Source organism: Gavialis gangeticus, unplaced genomic scaffold (genome assembly GCF_001723915.1).
Source record: "Gavialis gangeticus isolate Ggan-Ray unplaced genomic scaffold, GavGan_comp1, whole genome shotgun sequence".
In the NCBI taxonomy this organism is placed as follows: domain Eukaryota; kingdom Metazoa; phylum Chordata; order Crocodylia; family Gavialidae; genus Gavialis; species Gavialis gangeticus.
Window position 1 is genome coordinate 13,737,204 of NW_017729000.1, and position 10,885 is coordinate 13,748,088.

Sequence of the window (10,885 nt, forward strand, 5' to 3'; positions counted from 1 at the left end):
AGGGCGGCTCTGGGACCTTCTGGCAGAGCTCCCCCAGGCAGCACAGGGCAGTGGGGGCAGGAGGGCCTGGGCTGGGGATGCTGGGGCTGGGTGGTGCAGCCATTGATGGGTCTGGGAGAGTGGGCAGGGGATGAGGCCTGTTCAGTTTGGAGATTCGGTGGCAGCTGAGTCTCTGAATCAGATTTGGCTGAATTGATTTGGGACAGTGATTTGAATCACCAAATCGAGTCACTGTCCCCCGAATTGGCCGAATCCAAATCGGAATCAAATACTAGCTGCTTCACACAAGCCTATTGTATGTCTCAGCTCACCTAATTAAAGGCACTGGGGAATTTTTAAATTAGGAAAACAAACTCACAACAAGGATGGTTGAATAATTAACTATCTGAATATGTTTACTATTCTATTATACCTTACCTGAGAGTAATTAGAAACAAATAGCTCTTAAGAAGCCACATCAGTTCTAAAAGTTAGCATTTTATCTCTTAGCTCTAGATAAGTGTCTTTTTAAGGCTTGCTGTTTGCTGTAAGCTTGATGTATGTTTTCAGGTTCAACATGAAAATGAATCCCCTGGGCAGGATGCTAACAAGTATGCTCCTCCCCTGAGCTTAGTAGTGAGTAGAATGGTTTGCTGTGAATTTAATCCTGGTACAGTTGACATGACATAAGATCTTTATTGCACGAGACAAGGTTTTAGGGTAAATTTGCTTCAATCTCTGCATCTCTGAATTCATAAAACAGCTAATCTAAATTTGATAATATTTTAGGGAGATGGCTGCTTGTAAAAAAAACTTTTTTCTGAAGCTAAAAACAGATTTCACATACTGACACTTGGTAGTTATGCTGTTGCATTCTGTTCTTATATTTATGCAACACATTCCTTCAGGATATTAAAATTGAACTTGCATTGAAATAAAAGTTTGGTTCTGTATAAGCCATTATAGTTATTAAATCACAAAATGCAAAATCATAAAAAATACAATAGGAAAAACCTGATGTGCTAAGGTATATTTAGAGGGACTGGAGAAAGAGTTACATTTAAGAAAGGTAGATCTTCCCATATCATGTCAGTGGGAAAGCAATGCACTACAATCAGCACAGAATAAGAAGTCAGAAATTCCCTGAGTTTTAAAAGTAACAGTGGCACTGAGATTCTTTGTAGTCTTTGGGAAGTCATAATGGCTTCAGTCTTCTAGAGTTTAATCAAATTAGGCCTTATTCATAGATTTAATAGATTTCATAGACATTAGGGGCTGGAAGGGACCTCAAGAGATCATTGGGTCCAGCCCTTCCACCATAAGCTGGAAGTCAGCTGGGATGAAGTGACCCCAGCAAGAAATATATCCACCTGTTTTTTTGAAGGAGTCCAAAATAGGTACTTGCACCACCTCTGGGGGGAGTTTGTTCCAGAACCTGGATACACGCACTGTAAAGAACTTTTTTCTTACATCCAATCTAAATCAGCCTTCCTGGAGTTTATGGCTGTTAGACCTTGTTATCCCTTGTGGTGCTCTGGTGAAAAGCTGTTCTCCCAGGTCCTGATGTACCCCTCTTATGCAATTGTAGGCTGCCACCAAATCCCCGTAAGCCTTCTCTTCTCCAAACTAAAGAGTTCCAAGTTCCTCAGCCTCTCCTCATGAGGCCTTCCCTGGGCCTTGGATCATATGAATGGCTCTCCTCTAGACTCTCTCAAGTTTCTCCACATCCTTCCTGAAACTGGGGGCCCAATACTGGACACAGTACTCCAGCTGTGATCTCACCAGGGCTGAGTAAAGTGGGAGAATGACTTCCTTGGTTTTGCTTGAGATGCATTGGTGGATGCACACCAGAGTTTGGTTAGATTTGCCAGCCACAGCACCACATTGGTGACACATATTCATCATGTGGTCAGTCAAGACTCCCAAGTCCCTTTCAGTCATGGTGCTAATGAGTGTAGCACTGCTGAGCCTGTAAGTATGCTGGGGTTTCTTCCTACCAAGGTGCAGCACCTTACTCTACTCTGCATTAAAGGCCATCAGGTTTTGGTCAGCCCACCCTGACAGTGTGTCCAAGTCAGCCTGTATCACCAGCCTATCCTGCGGTGTGACCACCCTCCGCCGTAATTTGATATCATCTGTGAACATCTGACTCCCAAATCAAGATCATTGTTGAAGATTATAAAGAGTACTGGCCCAAGTCCCAACCCCTGAGGGACTCCAGTGGTCACTCTGCACCATGTTGATTTGCTCCCTTCAACTAGTACTCTTTGGGTCCGACCCTGTAGCCAGTTGCCTAGCCACCTGACCATATGATGATCAAGGCCACAGTTCCCCAACTTAACCATGAGAACATCATGGGGAACTAGGTCAAAGGCCTTCTTGAAGTCTGGATATATGATGTCCATGTCATCTCCCTTGTCCAGGGCACATGTTACCTGGTCATAGAAGGAGATGAGGTTGGGCAGGCATGACCTGCCAGTCGCAAAGCCATGTTGGCTGGCATTCAGAAGCTTGCCTTCCATCAGTCTGGTGTGGATGAACCCCTTGACAATTTTCTCAAGGATTTTTTCAGGGATAGATGTAAGACTGATTGGTCTATAGTTCCCTGGGTCATCCTTCCTCCCTTTCTTGTAGATAGGGACCATGTTGGCTCTTTTCCAGTCATCTGGGACCTCACCCGAGTGCCGCAGTTTTTTAAATATCTCTGCCAAGGGGGATGCAATGATGTCTGCCATCTCCTTCAAGACTCTTGGGTGCATTCCATCTGGGCCTGTGGACTTATGAATGTACAGTTTCTCAAGGTGTTCCTTCACCTCATCCACATTGATTTTAGGCCCATCGCCTGCTCCTGGATTGATTTGTGCTGTTCCTGACAGTGTGATCCTCCTGGGAGGGTGAAAAACTGATGCAAAAAAGTCATTTAAGAGATTGGCCCTTTCTTGGGCATCGGAAGTCAATTGCCCCATTGGATCTCTCAGGGGCCCAGTGCTATCCTTGTTCTTTTTCTGACTTCCCACATATCTGAAGAAGGACTTTTGTTGTCCTTAGCTACTAGGGGTGTGCAAAACAGGCTATATTCAATTCAGATTCAGCCTGAATTGGGGACAGTGATTCGATTAATTGATTTGGATCACTGTCCAGATTCAATTCAACCCAATCTGAGTTTGAAGATTCGATGCTGATTTGGAGAATCAGGGATTCAGCCATAGACACAGCTTTAAATGTTTTTTCTACATATCTTGATGTGCCAGGCCTGGCTTGTGAACGCTGAGATGGTGGGGCAGATGGAGCATCCCACAGGAGTGCAGGGGAGCCCCCTGCGGGCTCAGTGGCAGACCCCCCCACCACAGCAATTGGCTGCAGGGGGATGTTGGGGGGCCCCCAGACCCAGGAGGCACCAGCCACCAAGCTGGGGGGTGGGTGGGGGTCTCCTACGCACTCTCTGGCAGACCCAGAAATGGACTGGAAGTGCCTCTGGTCCACTTCCAGATTCATCCGCCTCACCATCTCAGTATTCATGAGCCACCTGGTACCTTGAGATATGTAGAAAAAACATTTAAAGCTGCGTCAATGCCCGAATCATCAAATCTCTCTGAATTTCTCTGAATCCATTCAGAGGGTTCCGATTTGATTTGGAGAGATTAAAGGGTCTCCTAATTCAATTTGGATTTGGAGATTTGGCCACCAAATTGGGCCAAATCTCTGCTGAATCAAATCAGTGACTAAAGTTTTGCACATTTGAAAGTTTTAGTGATTTAATTAGACTGTCATCGCTAAAGTAGCAAATTGTACACAATAGAAGCACTTATGCTGTTATAAAAAGACTTGTACCAGTACAGATTATTCCAGTTTATGAAGTCAAATAAGCTATGCTAGTACAGACTGGGACTCAGCTAATTTTCTTCCAGGAGCTATTAAATAACCAAACCTTTCAGTTCAGTCAGCCTGACATTTGCTGAATTTAAGATGAACCTAACAAATAGCTGTGATGAGCTGAAACATTTCAGGACTTGGCACATTTTATAAACCCAACAAGGAGGAGGTAGAGGAGAAGGCTGTAACTGTCCTACCAGTTGCAGAAATGTATCAATATGTTGACATACTGAAGACTTTTGGGGCACTGACAGATGTACACTCCCCACTGTAACTCATGGCACTTCTCAGGAAGAACTATGAGTTACAGTGATCCCCCAGACTTAATAGACATTTGCTGCTGGGTCCAGGGGGTTGAGGGATTGAGCTCCAGTTTGGAGTGGCTGCAGGTCTGCAGCTGGTCACCCTTACTACTCACCCCCCCTGCATCTCTGGTGCTGTCTCCAGAATGAGAGGGGAAGAAGGGAGTGGAAGGAGCTCAGTCTGGGGTTTCTGCAGCCTGTTTTGAAGGATAGGACAGGTGGGTCACCTCAGCCCTGTCCCCACCTTGGGGAGGTTCCAGTCCACCCACCCCACCATCCAGCACAGGCTGGGCAAACCCCTGATTGAATTCCCTCCTCTCCCTTCTCCCGTTTCCAGTCTGAAGACAGCACCAGTGGGTGGCTGAGCTAGATCAGCTCAGCCCTGCTCCTGGCATGTGCAAGTTAATGAAGGCTTTGAAGCACCTTCATCTGAACCCTGATGTAATCAGGGTTCAGATTATCACAAAATCAGGCACATGCTCTTCTGTGAGGGCATGGCTGTAGAGCACTTCAGGGGCCTAATCACATGATAAACCATTACTTCTGTCTGTGCCCTTGGTTTCAGGTTGATCTGAAGCAATTTTTTACTGATGACTTGGTTTGGCCATCATGCCAAAAAGTCAAATATTTGCTTAACAGGCCTTATACCAAGGTGTGCGTACCTACACTAAGACTTCTGCACAAATAACTATGGCATTAAAGCATACCATAGTTATCAATGAAACTGTTCATAGGACATCAGGTCTTATATAAATCTTTGTCCCTGACTTCTTATAGCAGTGCATAGGTATTGTCTCCCTGAGGCTCATCTTCCCCACTCACTTCGATGATAAATGACCTGCCCCACATGGAACAACAGTGATACCTAGAGCAATTTTTTGTCCTGTGGTCTGCCCCATGTCCTCTTAGCATTATTCACAGCCCCACAGGCTGCCTCCCTTGGGATCTGATCTTCTCCCCTCCCCACAGACGCTCCTGCTTCCAGGTTGCTCTGCACTCATTCTGACACAGGAAATGGAACAACTGCATTTGCACAGGATTAAGGCCCAGGCTACCTCTCAGCACAGATAATTAGCCTCTCTGGCATCACTGCTTTAAGGTAGGAACTCGGCTGTTTCCAGGCCACACCCGTCATGTGCAAGGCAGCCTGGACCAGAAATGTTTGGGAAAAGGTGGGAGGGAGGGAGTCTGTGATCCCTTCCAGTCTGTAAGCACTGCTGTGGCCCAAGTACAGCCTCTCCATGGCCCACCAGTTAAGAATCTCACTTCTAAAGGGCTGGTTGTACGAGTCTGATACTGAAATGAGTTGGTGGCAGCACAGCCATTCTTTTTGCTTTTGTATTTTAAATTCCCACACCAAGGCTGAGATTCAGGGCATGCCTCTGGGCAATTTATCTACCCAAGCTTTTGAAAAGATTTCCTAGGTACTGAGGGGTGCCTTTAATTTTCTCTCTTGCAGTCTCACCAGATTTGCCTGTTTCATTAGGTAGACTGGTGGTTGATCTGAGCTGGATATTTTAATTTGTATGAGTTTTAAATCACAAAGCCCTCCATAGATAGGAACTGTACTGCAGCTCAAGAGGTGTAAATAAAAGAAATGTGGTACAGTGGGAGACACTGTGATCTCATTCTCCTTGGCCGGCACATGAGTTGTTGCTGCTCATTTCCTTTGTTTTATTTAAAAGAAAAATAGTCCCTAGAGCACCACAATCTTGCCTGCATAGTGGAGAGGCAAAGTAGGTAACATGCTGTTAAAAAAAAAAAAAAAAGCAGATTCATTTTTTTAAATGCTGATTCATATTGAGGGCTGAATTGTCACGGATAGGCAAAGTGCTGAACCAGGGGGTGATGTGCAGAGACACTGTCACAAGAGGGACGGTAACCTCTTAAAACCTGTCTGCATTGAAGAATACAGCCACTTTAAGAAGTACAGCATACAACCCAGAAAGCCTCACCTCCATCTATCCCCGTTATCTCCCTGCACTGCCTGATCATTCCCTCCTGCCCCCCCAGGAATGTACAGTCCCAGGATCATTCCTAGCACATTTGGGTCCTACCCATATAAGCTGAGCAACAGGGAAGTTTCTTCATTCTGTCTCATTCCCAACTACATAAGAGCAGTATCTAGCAGGATGGAGGACGGATGGAGGATAGAGATTAGCTTTGCCAATGTGTATATCCCTGCACAGTGACAAACAATCTTTGGGAAGAAAAGAGGAAGGAGGCCTGCTTGATTGTTCTCCTTTTACGGATAGATTCCAACTCCAACCACAGTTCCTGGAAAGACCCTATTGAGCAATTTCCTTGTGGGCCCATTACTGTGAAATATCAGAGAAACTTTGGAGCTGTTGGTATACCAGGCTATTAACAACTGTGGTAATTGGAATGTTATTTCCATTTAAAACTTTAATGTATTTTAAAGTCGGTTTCATAAATCTACCAAATACATTGCAGCTAACGTGTTTTTTTCCTGACATTAAATCAAAGGAGCTAGTAAAAACTTGTCAGTCTTATGAAAAGTTAATCAATTTTCAATACAAAAGTAGACAAAGGGAAATTTCCATCTTTAGAAGATTGATCTTGGAAGTTATGGTTGATCTCACTTTTATTGAACATTTTTACTTGCTAGGTGAAGGGTCATTTTTTAGCATTATTACTTTAAATTGCTTTTAATACAATGGGCCAAGACTAGAATTGTAAATAAAAGAAAAAGCCTCTGGCCAAGAGCAAAAAGATTTTCTTGCTCTGGAGATTCTGTGTTTCAGCAGTTTTCTTTATACTCTTGTAAATTCAAAGATCCTATCATTTTCATTATGCTTAATTTTGACGTTGATTCTTTGCTAACTTAGCTATTTGACTTCTGGAAGCCTTCTCCATTTTTAGAATAGAAGATGTAAAGTGCCCATATATATTCTAAAGAAACATCTGTCAGAGAGAAAACATATGTTGAGAAAGAAGTGTATATTCAATATGACTCTGCCTGCTGCCCACACTAGACATAAAGATGAATAATACAATTTTACCTTACCTACTAGGGCTGCATGATCTATTTTGTGGCTATATTTGGAATCCGTTTTTCTTTCCTTTTCATTTTTCCAAGTTGAATATTTATGTTTTGATACACTTTCAAGGAGATATTATTTTGTCAGAGAAAACATGTCCAGCTCTGTTCTTGTTACACGGTGTGCTCTTGGGGGGATACTTACAGTCATCTGATATTTCACTGGGTTTTGTTAAAGAGAGTTTGTGCAGTTGTTCTGCTTTATTTTATTGTTTTTTGATATTAGTAATGTACACAGATTAGCAATAACATTGCTGTAAAGACTAAGAATAGACTTAACAGTATCTCACATACAAAGACTGCTACCTCAATACAGGATTCCAACTTAACCCTCACCCATTCTCATGAAACCGTAACTGTTGTTGTTCTCATGGGGTAACTTGTTACCCTGCAATTCAACATGACTGTTGGACTCATGGCGTAACTTGTTACCCCACCTGCATGAACAAAATGGAACCAGTGACAACAGTATAAAGGTACCAAAAACTATTAATTAAACGCACAGATTATTTGACAGAGTATATAGTAGGGGTGTGCAAAGCAGGCCTATTGGATTCAGATTTGGCCCAAATCAGGGACAGTGATTCAATTCATTGATTCGGATCACTGTCCCCAATTCGATTCAGCTGAATCCGAATCTGAAGATTCAATGTTGATTCGGAGAATCAGTGATTCAGACGTAGATGCAGCTTTAAATGTTTTTTCTACATACCTCGAGGTACCAGTGTGGCTTGTGAATGCTGTGATGCTGGGGCGCATGGAGCATCCCACAGGAGTGTAGGGGGGCCCTCCAAATGCTCGGCAGCAAACCCATAAGTACTTCTGGTCCACTTATGGGTCTGCCAGGGAGCGCGCTGGGGGGGCGCACATCCTCCCCCCAGCTAAGCAATTGGTGATGGGGCGACACTGGGTGCCCCCTCCAGACCCAGGAGGCTCCAGTCGCTGAGCCAGGGAGGGGAGTGTGGAAGCCCCCTGCGCACTCCCTGGCAGACCTGGAAGTGGACCAGAAGTGCTTCTGGTCCACTTCTAGGTCCACTGCTGAGGGTGCTGGGGACCGCCCCCCCACACGCTCCTGTGGGACACTCCATCTGCCTCACCATCGCAGCATTCACGAGCCCCTGCTACCTAGAGGTATGTAGAAAAAACAGTTAAACTTGGGTCTATGTCTGAATCACCAAATCTTTCCAAATCTCTCCAAGTCGATTCAGGGGGTTCTGATTTGATTCAGAGAGATTAAAGGGTCCTCTAATTCCATTCGGAGATTTGGCCACTGAATCAGGTCGAATGTCCGCTGAATCCAATCAGAGACTAAAGCTTCACAGAGCCCTTGTATATATGATGATTTGAACCAAAAATATTATTTAACTAGAACTATGAACAAAATTTAAACTTTTTTGAGAGTTTCAAAACATGAATGAACAATTTGTTAATTCTGCTGTTCACACAGTTTTAAAACTAACAATTACTTCCAAAAACACTTCCTAACTGTTTTAACTAAATATTGCATTCCTCTTGAAGTAGCAGTGATGTACTGTGGTGCACACAAAAAATTGCTTACAATCTACATATGGTTTCCAGGTTTTGCGGTCATCTGTCCAAAAGCACAATGTCCACTCATGCTCACAGAAGGTTCTACTGGGTGCATTGTGGCAATTTGTAATTTAGGGCAGTCATACCAAACTTGATGGACTTAGACAGATTACATGTATACATCATTCCTTGTTTTATTTGTCCATTGATCAACTGTTCTCCAGGCTCCTGGGAAGAAAAGCTCCGTCGTCTTAAATGTGATCTTTGCTTCCAGTTTACATTGTGGCTTAGCCAAATGATGGGGCTGGCAATGGCAGCCACATCCAGCATATTGAAAAATAGTGTCATTGGCCACCTGTTGATTTTTCCATCTGCAGGTGGTCATACGGACTGTACTCAAGGTTATCCACCCCACCCTTGTTTTTATTGTAGTCATGGGTGCTGTCCGGCTTTTTTTGCTCTCCACCCACTGACAGATCATGTTGCATGCTTGACAGCAACAGCACAATTTTGGACTTCTTTGGAACATAGGAAACTAGGGTGAGTTCCCCAACAAAAGCAAAAATGAATATAAAAGTTTCCTTTCTTCAACTTGCTTGAATTTTGTTTGGGATGTTGGCCTTGTTTTTCCAAATTGTACCCAAATAGGTCAAGTCCTGCTGTAGTAGTCTTTCTACCAGGTCAGTACTTGTGAAGAAATTATCACCCACAATATTGCTTCCCATCTTGTACCAGTTTTCTCAATGTCCTGGCTACCAAAATTACCTTGGCATGGGGCGTCTGGTTGCTTGCCCAGGTAGATGTCTCCAGACAGGGGGAATGGTGTTGCTGCATCACAGCACCACCACATTTTCAAGTCACATTTGACAGGCTTTCTGGACATATACTGTCTGAAGGGACAGCGACCCCTGAACACAATGAGGTGTATTCCTGAAGTACTGGAAGACTCATTTCTTCTCCCTTAGATAGTACTCTTTCTCTTGGCTCCACATATCTCCCTTTCCTGGCTGTCCAGTAAGTTAGATTCAAAAGAAGATGTGTAGAATGATCTGGTTAATGCTTGACATTTATAGGCATACTGTAAGCAATCCTATTGTGTCATGATACATGTGTACCTAATGAGCATGCTCAGTAAGCACACACAGACTTGGATCACAAATTGTGTAAGCCAAGAACTGCAGTTACACAGCTTCATATTTATCATTTAGTTGCATAAAGGGGAATAGGATTTAGACCAAAAATCATTAACTTCACATTCCATGGACTCCTTGGAACATATTAACTTCATACAATCTCTAGGGTCAAAACCTCTACTGCTAAGAAAGAAATATCTATGGCCACAGAGATCCATATTTTATCCCCTGGCTAAGAAGGAAAGGCTAAGATCTTACATCCCTCAACCATATATTCACAGCCAGTTCCCTCTTAAGTTGCACAGGATAGCTGTAGTAAAGGCAACCCCTAGGGCTGTGGGAAGCTTCGGGTGGTGATTCGATTTGGGGGAGATTTGGCTCAATTCGGTAGCAAGATCTCTGAATCCAAATCAAAGGACCAATTTAAAGGTCCAAACTGAATCAAAGCTCTCCAAACCTCTGGAAAAGATTCGGAAAGCTTTGATGATTTGGGCAGTCCCTGGTGGCTGCAGCAGGGAGCTGCAGCCACTCCAAGAGGGTAAGTAATAGGGGCAGGGGAGAGAGGGCTGGGGGAGGGTACCATGGGGGGGATCCCTGCCACCCCTACTGACCCCCCCCACTCTGCCAGCTGCCCCCCATGGCTGCCTCCTCCGGCCCCAGCTCAGCCCTTTAAAGAAAAGCCCTTGTGCTCCCTGGGGGCTGCTGGGGGGGGGGGAGCGATTCCTGCTGCCCCACACTGCAGGGGAGCTATGCCATGAGCCCCCTGACCCCTGCTGCTCCCCCATCCCCCCCCACAGGTGCCCCGTGAAGGCCAGCTCCAGTCCTTTAAGAAAAAATAAACTGAGGAAAGCCCCAGGACTCACTGCTCCTGCAGCAGCCTCAGGACTTCAGGGGCTTTTTCAGAGCCCCCCACGTGGTGTGGAAGAGTGGGGGGGGCACTGGGGATCACCCCCCCCCATGGGCAGGAGTGGTGAGTGTGGGGGTTTTTTTTTATTTTTCTTAAAGGG

General features: G+C 44.7%; 1 protein-coding gene across 1 annotated transcript in view; it reads left to right on the top strand.

The window, feature by feature from the left end:
* LOC109289773 (follistatin-related protein 4-like) overlaps positions 1 to 10,885 on the top strand; it is a 418,807-nt gene that overhangs the window by 407,186 nt on the left and 736 nt on the right. The window lies entirely within an intron of this gene.